General features: G+C 47.5%; 1 protein-coding gene across 1 annotated transcript in view; it reads right to left on the reverse strand.

The window, feature by feature from the left end:
• CTBP2 (C-terminal binding protein 2) overlaps positions 1-14,415 on the reverse strand; it is an 82,694-nt gene extending 68,279 nt beyond the window's left edge. The window contains exon 1 of the mRNA XM_069753886.1: positions 14,178-14,415. The gene's annotated coding sequence lies outside the window, so the exon portion shown is untranslated. The remainder of the gene's footprint in view (positions 1-14,177) is intronic.
• Positions 14,416-20,049: the final 5,634 nt, after the last annotated feature.

Raw genomic sequence — 20,049 nt, forward strand, 5'->3', positions numbered from 1 at the left:
GGAGGAGGAGCAGAGGGATGACTTGTTGTCCTCCTCCGTTCTCTCTGCGCACACTGGTTTATCAATCACGCCGTGAGGTGACGAGTTGTCAGCGAAGAGCAGAGATGAGTGACAATGATCCAGGACTAGTCCAGAGACCGAAACACTCAGATTAGACTTCAATTTTGCAGCTAATACAAAAACCCATGTATGGTAAGGACATTGCTCCAAACGTCATTAGGCGGCTGATTGAGCACTTTATGGGGGTAAATCCTGCCGTCAGGTTCCCTTTAACTGAATATGAGCTGATCTGCAATATCAGACAGCAGACACTAAAATATGACTCCACTTTGGTCCACCACTCTTTACTCTGTTCAGGACACTACAGTGATCAGCTATTACCAGATCCGGAAGGTTCCGGGTGTTGGATTTCCACTGACATGATTATTGCTGATATATCTAGAGGACGGTTCATCAATATAATAGTAGTGTAAAACCCTTTAAGATTACACTAGGTGATGTAGTTTACCACAGTACAAATATACATATATAGAACTGTGCAAAAATTGGGTTGTGGGACCATTCGGACCTCTGCATACAGTGTCCTCCCTTATGTTTAGTGGTGTCCTTTATTACATACAGTGTCCTCCCTTATTATATACTGGGTCCTGCTTTATTACAGTATACAGCGCCTCATGTCTTTGTGTCTGGTTTATTTGTTTAGGGGGTCTGTATTCATTTTAGGGTATGATGAATGGGGTCATAATTACTGTTTGTGAATGAAATGCCTCAGTTTGTACAGCTGTCTTCACCTGATGGCAGAATTATTTCAATGTCCCCTTCCAGAGGAGCATGCAAGGCATTTAAGTCTCCTCGCTCTGACATGCCAAGCCTGGCTTGTCACTCCCCACAAGGAGAAACGTTACCCCTTAGACCCCAATGTCCCCTCTCCAATTTATTATTCATAGGCATTTGGTATGTATATTGCCAAACACACCTATTCTCCATAACTACCACCGTCACTAATGTGTAGCATTGCGGTATTCTATAAGAAAGAATTGCTTTGCTGTAGATTTTTTGGGAGATTCATGGTTGAAGAATCTTGCCACGTGCGTCCTGTCCTTGCGACGAGTCGTAGAGGTCTGTGATCATTACCAAGATTTTTATCACCTGCAATACACACTGAAGATCCTACTGAACAGCCGCAATCGGAGATCTTGCAAATTCTTATAAATTAGTACATAAATTAGATTGGAAAATTCATAAAGATGCCGCCTATAGCTTTACAAAGATCTGATGGCATCCGTAACATAAGACCACATCTGCCACCTCTTTGTCTTGCCGGGAGCTAAACTTTCCACCGTCTCCCACAAGGACGCCGAGGCAAGACGTGAAATTTATATGCAACCGTAATCCATTACTAAGTTGACTGGGAGAGCAGAATATAAATGGTTTCCATAAATTGGGTGGACAGTAAATGTGAAATGTATCCTTAATCTCGGGGAGATAAACAGGTTTTCCTGGAGCCTATCACCTTATTAAACCGAATACTCATGCATACAAATTAGCAACAAGCAGTGACATTTCCAAGATGAAACCTTCTCATTTACAAACTATTCTGGAGCGGTTTAAAGCTGTCACATTCATTTCCCTCTACAGATCTTGTAAATGTCACAGATCCTAGAAGAGGGATGGCGGGAATTGTTTTTTTTAAATGTGCTGTTTTATTTGGTCCATGGGGAATCATCAATTGGTCACAGAGTGCGCCTGACATCTGCACTGATTATGTCTTCTACTTTCTCCTTTTCCATGAAGAGCTGATGAATCGTGCGTCTCAGAAGATGAGAAGGCCGGACCGAAGGCGCTTGGTGATGTGGGCCGATTGACTTAGCTCACATATACACCCACAGCCTGTTATCTTGCACCCAAAGTGTTATGCACCAGTGCTACAATCAGATCATGTACAGTGGGGCAAAAAAGTATTTAGTCAGTCAGCAATAGTGCAAGTTCCACCACTTAAAAAGATGAGAGGCGTCTGTAATTTACATCATAGGTAGACCTCAACTATGGGAGACAAACTGAGAAAAAAAAATCCAGAAAATCACATTGTCTGTTTTTTTTTAACAATTTATTTGCATATTATGGTGGAAAATAAGTATTTGGTCAGAAACAAACAATCAAGATTTCTGGCTCTCACAGACCTGTAACTTCTTCTTTAAGAGTCTCCTCTTTCCTCCACTCATCACCTGTAGTAATGGCACCTGTTTAAACTTATCAGTATAAAAAGACACCTGTGCACACCCTCAAACAGTCTGACTCCAAACTCCACTATGGTGAAGACCAAAGAGCTGTCAAAGGACACCAGAAACAAAATTGTAGCCCTGCACCAGGCTGGGAAGACTGAATCTGCAACAGCCAACCAGCTTGGAGTGAAGAAATCAACAGTGGGAGCAATAATTAGAAAATGGAAGACATACAAGACCACTGATAATCTCCCTCGATCTGGGGCTCCACGCAAAATCCCACCCCGTGGGGTCAGAATGATCACAAGAACGGTGAGCAAAATTCCCAGAACCACGCGGGGGGACCTAGTGAATGAACTGCAGAGAGCTGGGACCAATGTAACAAGGCCTACCATAAGTAACACACTACGCCACCATGGACTCAGATCTTGCAGTGCCAGACGTGTCCCACTGCTTAAGCCAGTACATGTCCGGGCCCGTCTGAAGTTTGCTAGAGAGCATTTGGATGATCCAGAGGAGTTTTGGGAGAATGTCCTATGGTCTGATGAAACCAAACTGGAGCTGTTAGGTAGAAACACAACTTGTCGTGTTTGGAGGAAAAAGAATACTGAGTTGCATCCATCAAACACCATACCTACTGTAAAGCATGGTGGTGGAAACATCATGCTTTGGGGCTGTTTCTCTGCAAAGGGGCCAGGACGACTGATCCGGGTACATGAAAGAATGAATGGGGCCATGTATCGTGAGATTTTGAGTGCAAACCTCCTGCCATCAGCAAGGGCATTGCAGATGAAACGTGGCTGGGTCTTTCAACATGACAATGATCCAAAGCACACCGCCAGGGCAACGAAGGAGTGGCTTCGTAAGAAGCATTTCAAGGTCCTGGAGTGGCCTAGCCAGTCTCCAGATCTCAACCCTATAGAAAACCTTTGGAGGGAGTTGAAAGTCCGTGTTGCCAAGCGAAAAGCCAAAAACATCACTGCTCTAGAGGAGATCTGCATGGAGGAATGGGCCAACATACCAACAACAGTGTGTGGCAACCTTGTGAAGACTTACAGAAAACGTTTGACCTCTGTCATTGCCAACAAAGGATATATTACAAAGTATTGAGATGAAATTTTGTTTCTGACCAAATACTTATTTTCCACCATAATATGCAAATAAAATGTTAAAAAAACAGACAATGTGATTTTCTGGATTTTTTTTTCTCAGTTTGTCTCCCATAGTTGAGGTCTACCGATGATGTAAATTACAGACGGCTCTCATCTTTTTAAGTGGTGGAACTTGCACTATTGCTGACTGACTAAATACTTTTTTGCCCCACTGTAACTATTCTGCACCAGCGCAGCCTGCTCGCCTCTTGCAGCCTGGCCACCCTCACAGCCTGCTCACTCTCGCCCCTCGCAGCCTGGCCGCCCCTCACAGCCTGCTCACCTCTCGCAGCCGGGCCATCCCTCGCAGCCTGCTCACCCTCGCCCCTCGTAGCCTGGCCGCCCCTTGCAGCCTGTTCACCCTCACCCCTCGCAGCCTGGCTGCCTCTTGCAGCCTGCTCACCCTCGCATCAGGCAGCCTGGCCACTTCTCGCAGCCTGCCGCCTCTCGCAGTCTGCTCACCCTCGCCCCTCGCAGCCTGGCCGCCTCTTGCAGGCTGCTCACCCTCATCCCTCGCAGCCTGGCCGCCTCTCGCAGCCTGCTCACCCTCACCCCTCGCAGCCTGGCTCCTCTTGCAGCCTGCTCACCCTCGCCTCAGGCAGCCTGGCCATCCCTCGCTGCCTGCTCACCCTCACCCCTCGCAGCCTGGCCGCCTCTTGCAGCCTGCTCACCCTCGCATCAGGCAGCCGGGCCGCCTCTCGTAGCCTGCCGCCCCTCGCAGTCTGCTCACCCTCGCATCAGGCAGCCTGGCTGCTTCTCGCAGCCTGCCGCCTCTCGCAGTCTGCTCATGCTCACCCTCGCCTCTCGCAGCCTGCCGCCTCTTGCAGCCTGCTCACCCTCACCCCTCGCAGTCTGGCCGCCTCTCGCAGCCTGCCGCCTCTCGCAGTCTGCTCACCCTCGCCTCTCGCAGCCTGCCGCCTCTCGCAGTCTGCTCACCCTCGCCTCTCGCAGCCTGGCCGCCTCTCGCAGTCTGCTCACCCTCGCAGCCTGGCCGCCTCTCGCAGCCTGCTCACCCTCACCCCTCGCAGCCTGGCCACCTCTCGCAGCCTGCTCACCCTCACTTCAGGCAGCCTGGCCATCCCTCGCAGCCTGCTCACCCTCGCAGCCTGGCCGCCTCTTGCAGCCTGCTCACCCTCACCCCTCGCAGCCTGGCCACCTCTCGCAGCCGCTCACCCTCACCTCAGGCAGCCTGGCCATCCCTCGCAGCCTGCTCACCCTCGCCCTCGCAGCCTGGCCGCCTCTTGCAGCCTGCTCACCCTTGCATCAGGCAGCCTGGCCGCCTCTCGCAGCCTGGCCGCCTCTCGCAGCCTGCCGCCCCTCGCAGTCTGCTCACCCTCGCATCAGGCAGCCTGGCCGCTTCTCGCAGCCTGCCGCCTCTCGCAGTCTGCTCACCCTTGCCTCTCGCAGCCTGCCGCCTCTCGCAGTCTGCTCACTCTCGCCTCTCGCAGCCTGCCACCTCTCGCAGTCTGCTCACCCTCGCCCCTCGCAGCCTGGACGCCTCTTGCAGCCTGCTCACCCTCACCCCTCACAGTCTGGCTGCCTCTTGCAGCCTGCCGCCTCTCGCAGTCTGCTCACCCTCGCCTCTCGCAGTCTGCTCACCCTCGCCCCTCGCAGCCTGGCCGCCTCTTGCAGCCTGCTCACCCTCACCCCTCGCAGCCTGGCTGCCTCTTGCAGCCTGCTCAACCTCACCCCTCGCAGCCTGGCTGCCTCTTGCAGCCTGCCGCCTCTCGCAGTCTGCTCACCCTCGCCTCTCGCAGTCTGCTCACCCTCGCCCCTCGCAGCCTGGCCGCCTCTTGCAGCCTGCTCACCCTCACCCCTCGCAGCCTGGCTGCCTCTTGCAGCCTGCTCAACCTCACCCCTCGCAGCCTGGCTGCCTCTTGCAGTCTGCTCACCCTCGCCCCTCGCAGCCTGGCCGCCTCTCTCAGCCTGCTCACCCTCACCCCTCGCGGCCTGGCCGCCTCTCGCAGTCTGCTCACCCTCGCCCCTCGCAGCCTGGCTGCCTCTTGCAGCCTGCTCACCCTCACCCCTCGCAGCCTGGCTGCCTCTTGCAGCCTGCTCAACCTCACCCCTCGCAGCCTGGCTGCCTCTTGCAGCCTGCTCACCCTCGCATCAGGCAGCCTGGCCGCCTCTCGCAGCCTGCCGCCTCTCGCAGTCTGCTCACCCTCGCCTCTCGCAGCCTGCCACCTCTCGCAGTCTGCTCACCCTCGCCCCTCGCAGCCTGGCCGCCTCTCGCAGCCTGCTCACCCTCACCCCTCGCGGCCTGGCCGCCTCTCGCAGCCTGCTCACCCTCGCAGCCTGGCCGCCTCTTGCAGCCTGCTCACCCTCACCCCTCGCAGCCTGGCTGCCTCTTGCAGCCTGCTCACCCTCACCCCTCGCAGCCTGGCTGCCTCTTGCAGCCTGCTCACCCTCGCATCAGGCAGCCTGGCCGCCTCTCGCAGCCTGCCGCCTCTCGCAGTCTGCTCACCCTCGCCTCTCGCAGCCTGCCACCTCTCGCAGTCTGCTCACCCTCGCCCCTCGCAGCCTGGCCGCCTCTCGCAGCCTGCTCACCCTCACCCCTCGCGGCCTGGCCACCTCTCGCAGCCTGCTCACCCTCGCCTCAGGCAGCCTGGCCATCCCTCGCAGCCTGCTCACCCTCACCCCTCGCAGCCTGGCCGCCCCTCGCAGCCTGGCCGCCTCTTGCAGCCTGCTCACCCTCGCATCAGGCAGCCTGGCCGCCTCTCGCAGCCTGCCGCCCCTCGCAGCCTGCTCACCCTCGCCTCTCGCAGCCTAGCCACCTCTTGCAGTCTTTACTAGTAGTTCACTGTTGCAGTCATCAGTGTCCGATCATTGAAGATCAAACCACTGAGAGCCCTGACGACTGCTAGATCAAAATCAAAGCACACTAGGAAAGTGGATAAGAAAGTTTAAGAGGAATTCCATGTAAGGAGAAACCCCCAGCTCCCATTGTCATTAGTTTATTAAACCTTTTCTTATGGAAGTACATGAACCTGCCACCATTACACTTCCAGCTTGATTTGCATATGATTTATATCCTATATTTCTCATGACCGGTGCATTGGACCTCTACAACGAAAGCTTTCACTTTTATTCGTAGGACAAACATACAACTACTTCCATACATAAAAACATGCTGACCGGTTCCCTCTACATCAGGGGTGTCAAACTGCATTCCTCGAGGGCTGCAAACAGGTCCTGTTTTCAGGATTTCCTTGTACTGGACAGGTGATAATTTAATCACCTACGCAAATAATGAGTTGGTGATTAAATTATCACCTGTGCAGTACAAGGAAATCCTGAAAACAGGACCTGTTTGCAGCCCTCGAGGAATGCAGTTTGGCACCCCTGCTCTACATGACCAGGTTTTTGCTACTCCATCTGAGATCAGCATGATGTAGGGGCAGAGACCCTGATTTCAGCAACGTGTCACTTACTGGACTGCTTGTTGCAACTTTGATAAAATCCTTGTTTTCTCTGCAGCAGATCTAGCAGTTCTCTGAATGCTGAGCCTTGCATAACCCCACCCACACCACTGTTTGACAGCTTTCTGTCTATGCACAGTGTACATAGAAAGGTGCCAATCAGTGGTGGGGTGGAGTTATACAGGGCTTATAAATATGGAGGACTACATGTCAGCAGGATTACTAGCCTTGTATTTATAAGCTCCTGTTGGAAAAACAGGGATTTAATCAAAACTGCAGCAAGCAGAACAGTAAAGTGATCTGTCCTTACATTATGCTGTTAACCAGAGTAGATGGTAAAAAAAAACAACAACCTGGCAACAGATTCCCTTTAAATAAGAAAATTACTAATCTTTTACTGACAGTTATCAGTATCTTAGTAGTTTCCTATGTGATATACAGTGCCTTGCAAAAGTATTCAGCCCCCTGGAACTTTTCAACCTTTTCCCACACATCATGCTTCAAACATAAAGATACCAAATGTACATTTTTGGTGAAGAATCAACAACAAGTGGAACACAATTGTGAAGTTGAATGAAATTCATTGATTATTTTAAATTTTTGTGGAAATTCAAAAACTGAAAAGTGGGACGTGCAATATTATATGGCCCCTTTACTTTCAGTGCAGCAAACTCACTCCAGAAGTTCATTGTGGATCTCTGAATGATCCAATGTTGTCCTAAATGCCTAATGATGATAAATATAATCCACCTGTGTGTAATCAAGTCTCCGTATAAATGCACCTGCTCTGTGATAGGCTCAGGGTTCTGTTTGAAGCACAGAGAGCATCACGAAGACCAAGGAACACAGCAGGCAGGTCCGTGATACTGTTGTGGAGAAGTTTAAAGCCGGATTTGGATACAAAATGATTTCCAAAACTTTAAACATCCCAAGGAGCACAGTGCAAGCGATCATATTGAAATTGAATAAGAATCATACCACTGCAAATTTACCAAGACCCGGCCGTCCCTCTAAACTTTCATCTCAAACAAGGAGAAGACTGATGAGATGCAGCCAAGAGGTCCATGATCACACTGGATCAACTGCAGAGATCTACAGCTGAGGTGGGACAGTCTGTCCATAGGACAACAATCAGTCGTACACTGCACAAATCTGGCCTTTCTGGAAGAGTGGCAAGAAGAAAGCCATTTCTCAAAAATATCCATAAAAAGTGCCGTTTAAAGTTTGCAACAAGCCACCTGGGAGACACACCAAACATGTGGAAGAAGGTGCTCTGGTCAGATGAAACCAAAATCAAACTTTTTGCCAAACGATATTTTTGGCGTAAAGGCGAGACAGCTCATCACCCTGAACACATCATCCCCACTGTCAAACATGGTGGTGGCAGCATCATGGTTTGGGCCTGCTTTTCTTCAGCAGGGACAGGGAAAATGGTTAAAATTGATGGGAAGATGGATGGAGCCAAATACGGGACCATTCTTGAAGAAAACCTGTTGGAGTCTGCAAAAGACCTGAGACTGGGATGGAGATTTGTCTTCCAACAAGACAATGATCCCAAACATAAAGCTAAATCTACAATGGAATGGTTCACAAATAAACGTATCCAGGTGTTAGAATGGCCAAGTCAAAGTCCAGACCTCAATCCAATCGAGAATCTGTGGAAAGAGCTGAAAACTGCTGTTCACAAACGATCTCCATCAAACCTCACTGAGCTCGAGCTGTTTGCCAAGGAAGAATGGGCAAGAATTTCAGTCTCTCCATGTACAAAACTGATAGAGACATACCCCAAAGCGACTTGCAGCTGTAATCGCAGCAAAAGGAGGCGCAACAAAGTATTAAGTTAAAGGGGCCGAATAATATTGCACGCCCCAATTTTCAGTTTTTGAATTTCCACAAAAATATAAAATAACCAATAAATTTCATTCAACTTCACAATTGTGCTCCACTTGTTGTTGATCCTTCATCAAAAATGTACATTTGGTATCTTTATGTTTGAAGCATGATATGTGGGAAAAGGTTGAAAAGTTCCAGGGAGCCGAACACTTTCGCAAGGCACCGTAAAACTAAAGTTTATTTTTAATAACTTTGTCCAGCATGGTAAGTTTTGACACTTTCCTAATCATTTCATTTGGGGATTTAGCTTCACTTCTTTTAATAATAAACAAAAAAACTCAATGAAAGCGACTTTCAAGACCCTGTATTTCCCCAATCTATTTGCCTGCCTTCAGCTGCACTGATATCAGAACGTACTTATTTGGAGTACTAATGATAGCAGTGATGGGTCAGCTCAGCCCCTGTGTCTCCTGTGTGTCACTAACTCTTGTGATAAGCTACTGCAGGAGATTGTTCTGATAGGCAAAACACTCAGGAGGAGGAGACAGGCGCTGACCCATCACTGCCATCATCTGTACTCCAAGTAACAATGTTCTGATATCAATGTAGCTGAAGACAGGCAGTAGACTGGGGAAAAGCTGAGGTTTGGAAGCCACTTACATGCAGTTATTTTACAGGAATGAATACAAATAAACTTATTTGCAAAACTTTCCATACTGAACATACAGTAATTATAAAAAAGGGACGTTACTTTTTTAAAAGGGGACAATTCAGGTTAAATAAAAATAAGGTGGATGTGAAATCTGCTTGCTTTTCTTTAGTACCAGCTGATGTGGTTGTCTATGCTTTGACTGTGACAGAAGGGATTTGGTTTAGCTATTAAAATTAGCCAGTCAGGCAGCCTCCTCCACACACATTACTGCTGCCTTGCTGTGCTGACACAGGAAACTTTCTGCTGTGTCGGGCACAGGAGAGGAAATGAAGAGGCCGGGCACTGATGGGGGACACTTTGAGAGAAAAAAAACATATAAAGTTCAACATATCTATATTACAAACATAAAATTTTCTAAAGGACATACCCGTAAATAACTTGAATTATTTGGGGAAAAAAGTGGTATTGCAGCATTTGTCATGACGTGTATCACATAGAGACCAAATAATACCACATACAAGGAACAAATACCACCACACCATGACCAGACCACATTTTACCATCACAGTGACCGAATAATACCACATACAAGGAACAAATACCACCACACCATGACCAGACCACATATTACCACCACATAGTGACCGAATAATACCACATACAAGGAACAAATAGCGCCACACCATGAACCGACCACATACCACATATTATTACCACACACACAGGGCTGGCATTAGGTGCAGGCAGACTAGACATCTGCCTATCTGCCTGGGGCCCCAACTACCTCAGGGGCCCCGAGCCCCAGTGGCATGTCACTAATAGTGGCAGACCACGCGGCCGCTATGGTGCCAGTGACTCAGGAGGGCCCGTGCCAGCACCCTTTTCCCCCACATTCAACTGTATTGGCATCATAGATGCTGATACAGTTGAAAGCAATCATGGAGAGCACGTCACCTGACGCTCCATCTCCCATCATCCCCCTCTGCCTATGACACAGCGGGCACGCATGACAGTGGAGCTACTGAGGTGAGGAGACAAGCTGCAGTGGGGAACGAGGAGTGGTGAGTATTGCATTTATTTAAGGGGGTTGCATTGCACTATATGGGGCTGCACTGTACTATATGGAGGGCTGTGGGGTGTGTATTGTACTGTGGTATTGCAGATTTTGTAATGGCCTGTATAAGTCTATTTCATTATTAATCCTGCAGGGTAGCCATAAAATATATAAAATATACCTCAGTATTTGTAAGCCAAAACTAAGAGTGGAACAACCAGAGGAAAAGTAAGTGTACGTTCCCACGGTCAGTTTACGGCAGCACTTTGGAGGCAGCACATGTCCGCTGAGTCCAAAGTGCTGCCGGCTATTGAACGCAGATGATTCCAGATGTGTTCACCGAACCATGCAGAATCACAGAGCCCAATACATTGTACGGGTGAGATTTATCTTGCGGAGACTGAGTGTCTCCGGAAGATAAATTGACATGCTGCGGTCTGGAAAGATGCGCCGCATGTCCGTCTCCGCAGGAAGCCGTGGGTGCCAGTGCACGCATAGTGGACATGGGATTTCTTGAAATCCCATCCACTATGCTGTAACATCTGGCCGCTGCGGGTTGGACGCTGCACAAGTACACAACGTTCAACCAGCAGCGTTTACTGATCGTGGGAACGCCACTTCTGTATTTTTATCCACTCCTGGTTTTGGCTTACAAATACTGATGTAAAATACTAAACGTGGCCTCATTTAATCAGCTTGTTTCTCTAACAGCAGCAAGCAGAGCCAGCTCTAATTGCTGCTGTTAAACCATTTAGATACCTCTGACAGCAGACGCATCAGCATGGCAGCCTGGGGACCATCTTGTATCACTACTAGGAAAGTAGACAATGGCCAGGTAGCGAGGGAGAAAAAGGCTATTCTTCCAAGGTGGTCTTCTCTTCTTCTTCGTGCCTCTCCCCCCCTTCCCGCAGCACCCCAGACAAATCAAGAATCTCGACAAAAACTTTAAGGTTGGGTTCCCATTTGGCATGTTGCTGGAGTTCCGTGTTTATTCATTGAACGTTCTGTAGTTACAAGACTTCATGAAACAGAATTCACGTTACATCTAAAGGATGCCTTTTTTTTAGGGATAGGATTTTCTTGCCCAAACCGCCCAGGACCCAATTCATTGCAGTAGTGTAATATAGTTTTTCATTGCAGCAGTTTGCAGGGCGTTGCTTTGTATCTTCACGATCAGTTCTGACACAGATGTCTCCATCAGCTGCTGTTTTTCTAATTTTTGGATGTTGTACATCAGAGATAATCTGTCGCTGTGTTCTGCTTCCACTAAAGCCCCAAAGGCTTTATTTTTGGATAATGAACCTTTAGGTTGGGCTCGCTTATTGTAGAGTATACCACAATCGTTACCTTCACTTCTTGCAGTTTGATCTTTGCATGGAGGAGCAACACCTTGCAAGAGCCGTTTCAGGGTCATCCCACAAACCCAACAAAACCGAATGCTACTGATGAGCGAAAACTTCAGGTTAGGTTTTATGGATCAAACAATGACTTTCAGGGTAGCAACCGATGGACGGTTTTCTTCCTTTTGGATGACAGCTGTTCTGCGTTATTTTTGTAAGACTCCCGATGCCAGATGGAACTCTGCAGGGAGAATCGACACCTTACAAAAAGTTGTTTGGAAAACTAGTCCTTAGGCCATGTTCACACAGTGCGTTTTTTACCGCGGAACCGCGGCGGTTTTGCCGCTGCGGTTCCGCAGCTGTTTTCCATGCAGGGTACAGTACACTGTACCCTATGGAAAACAGGACACACTGTGCACATGGTCCGGAAATTGTAAAAAAAAAAAAGCCGCGCTGAATAGCTCCCGGAAAAAAGAAGGAGCATGTCAATTCTTCTTCCTGAACCGCAGCGGTTCTGCACCCATAGACCTCCATTGTGAGGTCAAAATCGCAGTAAAACCCGCAGATCAAAAATATATCTGCGGGTTTTATTGCGATTTGATGTGCAGAACCGCTGCAGCAGGAAGTGCGGGGGAGCTGGCGGAAGTGCGTGGGCGGAGTGTGGCTGCCCCCCCGTGCTCCGATCCCGCCCCCCCGTGCTCCGATGCCCCCCCCCGTGCTCCGATGCCCCCCCCAGTGCTCCGATGCCCCCCCCGTGCCCTAATCTCCCCCCCTTATACTTACCCGGCGTCCCGGTGTCCGTCCGGCCGTCTTCTCCCTGGGCGCCGCCATCTTGCAAAATGGCGGGCGCATGCGCAGTGCGCCCGCCGAATCTGCCGGCCGGCAGATTCGCTCCAAAGTGCATTTTGATCACTGAGATATAACCTATCTCAGTGATCAAAATAAAAAAATAGTAAATGACACCCCCCCCACTTTGTCACCCCCATTGGTAGGGACAATAAAAAAATTAAGAATTTTTTTTTTTTTTTTTCACTAAGGTTAGAATAGGGTTAGGGGTAGGGTTAGGGGTAGGGGTAGGGGTAGGGTTAGGGTTAGGGGTAGGGTTAGGGGTAGGGGTAGGGTTAGGGGTAGGGTTAGGGGTAGGGTTAGGGTTAGGGTATTTTCAGCCATTTTAGCCCTAAAAAGCTTCCTAGGAAACACACAGTAAAAAAAGGATAAAAAAACGCATAAAAAAACGCATCAAAAAACGCATCAAAAACGCATCAAAAAAGGACAAAAAAAGGACCTGCGTTTTCTGCCAAGAGCTGCAGTTTTTAAAAAAAACTGTCCTGAAAAAAAAAGGATGGAAATCCTGAACGTGTGAACATACCCTTACCGTCATGTATCGGACGGTGTTGTGTCTGTACAGAGTATATCACAGTATGATGGCTTCATATACAAATATGGCACCAGATGTGGGGGCTAGATGGATCACTGTGGACTCTGGGGGACAGTTTGGCCTGGCAAAAAAAATGCAATAGACAAAAAGCACTAACTTTTTAGGTTGATTGATTTTTCTCTATCTTTCTTTGCATTTGCCGCCTGCCTCCACCCCATCTATAACCTTATATTCCATCATTGGGAGAAGCAACACCACTCATTACATTGCACATACGCAATAATACGCACCTCAATAAATCACATATATTGCATGTATCGGACATTGGCACCTATATACTAATAAGCATCATACACATTATACCTACATACTAATGGCACTGCAGACATTATACACTATTATATCGTCTACAATACATTGCAAACCTCATACATTAAATGACAGATAGACTATTATATTGCACACATCATACAGCATTATACTGCATGTCATACATTACATTGTACACACAATACATTAATAATAATTTAAGCAATACAGTACTGACATCATACATTATACTACACGTATACTTGTATTGCAAATATCATACATTATTACATTGCACACATCACACGTTATCCTGCATGCCACATATATATTACAGCTATCTAGTAATATATTGCACACATCCAGCATGATTATACTGCATGTCATTACACTGCACACACCATACATTACTATATTGCATACATTATACATTGCACACAGGTTTATTACCTACCTTCCCTGGGGGATCAATCTCACCTTTCCTACAATTAGCCCCCTGATCACTGACACAAAGGCTTTCATTCAAAGTTCCTGCCTCACTCACTCCCTGCACCTCTGGGGGGGATCACTGCAGCCATCACACAACCCACCATCACTCATGTACTCCATGCATTGCACAGTCCCAGGGTTAAGGAGGGGACAAAACAATGTCCAATGTGCAGAACAGCAGTAAATCTGTCCCCCTGTCCCTTCCAGCTTGATGCCATTGTTACTGTGGCTGTGCCAAGTGTGTAAGCAGCAGCCCCAGCAGACAATGAGCTGCTACAATCAGCAAACACATGTCCTCAAAGTGCAAAGATGGAGAGAAGAGGCTGGTACCTTGCTCCATCCTGGGGGTGAGTGCTGCACAGAGTCTCATCCAACTCATCTGCTGCTCCAGCACAATCCCTGCACACACTGTGCTGCTCCAGCACAATCCCTGCACACACTGTGCTGCTCCTCTGCTGCTCCAGCACAATCCCTGCACACACTGTGCTGCTCCTCTGCTGCAGTGAGATGGACACAGAGCTGCAGGGGGGCTCCTTCCTCCCCTGCCCACCTCCCCTCACTTTTGGTTAGGCGTGGTCTGGGAGTGCAGACCAACAAGGCTGGGAACTGGTACTCCTGAGCTGTCATCATCACCCAGCAGAAGCAGCAGCAGCAGCAATCCATGCTGTGTGTGTGTGGGAGAGAGGAAATCCAGGGAGCAGGCACAGCACATGGCACAGGGACCTTGGGTGGGATGTGCTGCTGCCCCTCACCACACTGACCCTGAGCTCACAGCCTGCACTGCACTTACTGCAAACTTCATGGATTCCTATAATTCTGCTGGAGGAAATTCTGCCTCTCCACATTCAGATACCTGAAAATATGGCAGGAGCCTTCCAGAATTTATACAAATTTTAAGAAAAACACATCAATAAGGCTGGGGCTAGAAGGTGACTTTGGCCGTGACACGCCACGTGCAGTCCAAGATGCTGGAGAAACCAGCATCCACATATATAAGACACGTACCACCTGCCCAAACATAGTACCCCTCACCAAAGCAGTGATAGTCACCACTAATGGCAGTGGTCTCTATCTTCAGGATAATGCCACACTGTCCAGAAACAACCGGAGACTAGACGGAGGTGGACATGACTTGGGCATGGGTGGACCGAGAACTCCTGCAGCTTTTGTTTGTATTGCAGTGTAGATTTTAAACGAGAGTTGTTGCTTTAAGAGGAAGTTTAGACAGGCTGGAGCGAACCGCCCGCCCCTCCCCCCCCCGGGCGGCGTAGGTGGAAGCCGCCATGACAGGGGGTTTGGAGCAGGCGACAAGTGGTGGGGGCATGTCGTTCGTTCCAGGGGGAGGGGTAGTGGTGGAGAAGGGGATGATGGGAGCGGGGGGTGGAGCGGTTCACTTACTGCTCTACAGACTCTGGAGAAGTCCTGCCCGCCCTCCCCTTTTTGTTGTGTTCACGGGTGGTTTGTCTTTATCTTTCGGGTCATAGTGGCTGTAGGCGGGGGGAGGGGTCCTTGGAGTTGGTGCTAAATTGGCCTGGGGGGTCCGTCGGGATACGGACTCTCCAGTTGGTTTAAGTTTTGGTTGCGGGTCTGGTGATCTGGGGGAATCGTGGTAATGGTGGGCCAGATTCCTAAGTTGGAAGTGGACAATGGTAACCCTTCGGGGTATTTTGGTGCTCTCGAGCCTGTGGGGTAACGGCTGAGAGTAATCTACGGTTGGTCTCTTGTCCACTTGTTCATACTATGGGTGACACCAGATTTTAGCTTCAAGGACCCCTTCCCAGCTGTTTATGGTTATATGTTTTGTTTGTAATAATAAAGGCCGCTGTGGCCAATTATATCCAACTTGAGACTCATGTCGTTATTCGGAGGTTGGGAGGAAAAGGGGTCGGTGATCCCTTGGGAAGGCACTTAATAAGGGGGGTAGTCGACAATACCAATGTCAAGATGTTTGTGTGTATTCTCTCACAGGATGGACAGGAGGAAACATTACCCGCCCTCCCGCCCTGTTTATAAACTTTTGTCCTTAAACTTTTTAATTATTGCTTGTATAATGATAAATGCTTTATTGTATTTTTGAATTCGTCATTGTATATCTTGTACCAGGTTCAATTGTATATTGGCTATAAAGAGTTATTATTTGCGGTAACCTTCTAAGCCCAAGGGAAGGGCAATCCTTCAGCCATGGTTCCCTGGAGGTTTCCTCCACAGGGGGTTTTTCCTCTCCTGAACGCTGTAGGATGACTCTTTGTGAGTCGGGGGTTTGCCAAGTTTAGTCCCATTAATGCTTTTGCAGGGACTTCTAGTTTTTAAGCTTACAAAAATGATTTAATTATTAAAAAAAAAAAAAAGGTGTCAAATGAGATTTGGAATTTATAACCCGTCACGGCTTTGCGGTTTAGGAGTCAGGTGGAAGTTGCAGACAATTTAAGGTGGACTCATTTTAACTAATAGAGGATGTAAAACCTCATGGTGGTGAGCAGGCTCGGCTTTGGTAGCCAGCCTCAAGGACGTTGTAATGGTAACATCAATCAGGGGCGGGCACAGTGGTTAAGCACAGGAGTGAGGATAATAGGGTCATTGGTGCCCTGAAAGTTTACTGGCTCTGCTTGAATGGCAAGCCAGTGCGTGCCGCCCCTTTATGGCTGTCTGTCCTGGTGCTGTATGTCAGACAGCTGGGGATATCGCAGTACTTGTGAATCCCAATGTACTAGCACTCCACCTGACTCCTACTGTGATTATTTAATCCTGTGATTTGAATAAAAGCTGTAGCCATTTTGACAACCAAAATAATGTGTTTTGTGTATTTATTTTAGACCTAGGTTTACAGTAGTTATGGTGGTTTTAAGAAGGAGTGGGGTCCATCCCAAACCCAAAAGTCAAGGAATGGTGCAAGAAAAAAGGCAAAAGATCAATGCGACGACTCGTCTCCATATCGCCCAGATCTCAGTCTGATTGACCGTATGTGGGATGTGCTGGAAAAACAAATCTGATCCATGAAGGTCTCACCGCAAACTTGTCATCAGGAGTTTATACCCCAAAGTTACGACATGTATGTAAATGTAATGCAGGTGACCAGATTAGCAAAGGAAGTTCTTCACTATGCAATACTGAAGTCCTCTGCGCGAAGGTGGTACGCCCATTCATGGTATTCACGTAGTTGCTCTCGCTCTCTGTATTTCTGGCCTTAGCGGGGGTCACCGGGTTTTCCCGTTGGGCTGCAACTCTCTTTCTGACGTAGTCTGTTAACATGCGTTGCGCTTCCTGTGCCTCAAATGGCCCCCTCCAAAGCGGTCATCCTAACCCCGGCCAACTGGGTACCGTATGTCCAGGCTGGGAAAAATTGCTTGCCAGAGCATGCAGTCCTAATTAGAGTTAAGTGAAGTTTTCAAAATTCGGTTCTGATTATGATTGGCGACGAATATCATTGACTGACAAATGTCATTGGAGTCAATGGGAGTAGAAATTACTGAATATGTTCAGAGCCGATAATCAAACATAAATTTGTCACGAATAGGGTATCAATATGGCACAAAAATGGCAAATTCAGATTCCGAACATATTTGCTCAACTCTATGGCTCATTCCAATGTCAGTTTTTCACTTTTATGAATTCTATCCTTGATTCCTCATGCCAAAGTGAGTTTCTAAAGAAGTTTGGAGGTCGAAATTCGCCGTATAAACCGTGTATTCTGTCATTGGTGAATAAGCTGGAATATTACTGGATAGGCATGATGGAGGACTTTTCCTTTGTAAGTCGGGTGTACGGCAAGAGGCCACAAATATTACAGGTGTTCCGAGAGAACACGGAGCGAGAAGTTCAGGCTATGACCCCAGACATCATGTGGAATTAATTCAACAATATGGAATGGAGCGTGCTTGGATGCAAATGGTGAACATTTTCAACACCTGCTTTAAAACATTAGTTTCTCGTGATCCAAAGCATGTAGAGTCAAAATCAAAATTTTAGTACGATACATCGAATTTTAGAAGTTATAGCAATTTTTACAGGTAAAAGTAGCCAGTAAATTACCCTGTATATTAATTGACAAAAATTAGCCCAACCCTGGAAAACCCCTGTAAGTGAACTGAAAATCCATTCAAGATCACGGTGATCTTTTCAAGGGGAGGTCTTCTGGAGACATGTCGCTGTATGAGCAGAATATATAAACATTCTAGAAAACATCATTCATGGTTTTAGTAGCACATTCTGCTTTCTTTTTCCCTGTAAACTAATGTGCTCCACCAATGTCCAGATCCTGCCCCTTGCCTACAGCCCTTCGCACCCAGGGTGTACTCATTACATCTGGAGAAGGAGCGTGCGCCGTTTTTTGCCTTGGCCTGAGGCTGTTTTTGTCACTGTGTATTTGACATTGTGCGCGGTGACCCATGGGCAGAGAGCGTTGACTCCTCCAGCTGAACTAATAAATAAGCTGGAGCAGGAACATGTAAAAAAGACTTGTTCAGTCTGTCACAGGAAAGATATATATCTTGGTACTGTGTTAGCCAGTAGATAGAAAAATATTTAGAATTGAGAGTCCTCAGTGGTTGATACCTTTTTAATGTATGAATATGTGATTCTTCAGAATTTCTTTTAGTCTTTGCCTGATGAAGAGACCTGTGTAGTCTCAAAAGCTTGCAATTTGTTACCATCTTCTCAGTTAGCCATTAAAAGGTATCAACCACTGAGGACTCTCAATTCTAAATATTGTTCAATCTTTAGAAGTGGAAAATCAGGTGCAGTATCTCCTGACCAATGCGGAGACCTCTGGAGTGGCCTGCTCTCCATCTGCAAGAAGGCTGGAAGGTGAGTATGTATCTGTTTTAGAGACTAGCAAATTTATTAATAACGTTTTTGCAATTTGGCCTGCCGCGATTGCCATTTTGCTGGTCCGTAGATGGCCAGATAAAAGATTTAATTTTTTTTACCTGTCATTGTACATATTCTCTTCATACATATTCTCTTCGGAATCTTCATTGCAGGCCATGGCTTCCAGTTTGACAAGACCTTGAACGTCACCGTGCGCCGTGTCGTTACGATGTGATGGCTTGTCACGAAGTGACATCAGTCAGGAGCCTTTGTGAAATTTCCAAAAAGAATTTGTGCAATTTGGGAAAAGGAAAAGTAGAGATGCCAAGAACCTGGTGGTGAGCTGCAAGGAGGGCAGTATTACATTTTTATTTTTTTTTTGAGAGGCCCCAGAGCATAATAAGGTATATTAAATTCCCGAAAAATAACTTCATTGTGAACAAATTTTTCTGTAAAATCTGTGTGGTTTGCAGAATTGTAATCTCATCTCTGCTCCGTTTATTCATTTTTAATTAATCCATGCCTCAGAAAACAATTATTATTTTTACTGTCGGACAAAGCCCCTGTAATACACCTTGGAGGATCTGATCTAACCACAGCCCCTAAAATGAAGGCGAAAAATGCAACTGTCCAACCTGATGCAATGATGATGCAGTTGTCTGCGGCTCGGCCATCGCCTCTGCTCCTGTTTGTGCCAATGAGCAACCTGCAAACATTTCAGACCTCGGCAGCAACACGCCGACAATAAAGCTGTTATTATGCTGTTTCCATGGTCACCACATTACTATTATTGAATTGTAATGATGGAGACTTTGTGTTACATGAGAAGTGCAGGAATTGTTACATTGTGTGAGCAATGAAGTCAGGCTGAGAACAACAAACCGTCCTGGGAAACATTATCAATACATGATTGTATGTTTATAGAGCTGAGCAGATTGATATATAGATTTATGGGACAAGATTCAGTATAACTTGTATTTTAAATTTCTGCTTATTCTGTAGGAGTCCAGTGGGTGGAGTCTACAGTTGGCATCAGTCAATAAATAGGACCGCCCATTGCGCACATAGACCCCGAACTTTTTATCCTTTTCAAAGAGTTTGATTTTACTTGAGAGTCCAAACTCCATCTTAGTCACAGCACAGTACGATGTTACATTCACATTTCTTTCAGCCTGAGTTATCCCTTTCTTGTCTGGCACCGCTGGCCCCTGAGATACTCTGTCTGGCTTAACAGCTCACATGGGTTCTGACCCACTTTTCTGAGGCGGTTCCCCATCCGACTTTCCTTTCTGGAAAGTGATACAGGCACGCTCCTCTGTACCTAATTCGGGCCGTAGGCCCTAGACATCCAGGTGAGGTCTGCTGAAGTTATTAGCGGTCATTCGCTTGCTGCCCA

The sequence above is a fragment of the Ranitomeya imitator genome, chromosome 2 (genome assembly GCF_032444005.1).
Source record: "Ranitomeya imitator isolate aRanImi1 chromosome 2, aRanImi1.pri, whole genome shotgun sequence".
NCBI lineage: Eukaryota > Metazoa > Chordata > Amphibia > Anura > Dendrobatidae > Ranitomeya > Ranitomeya imitator.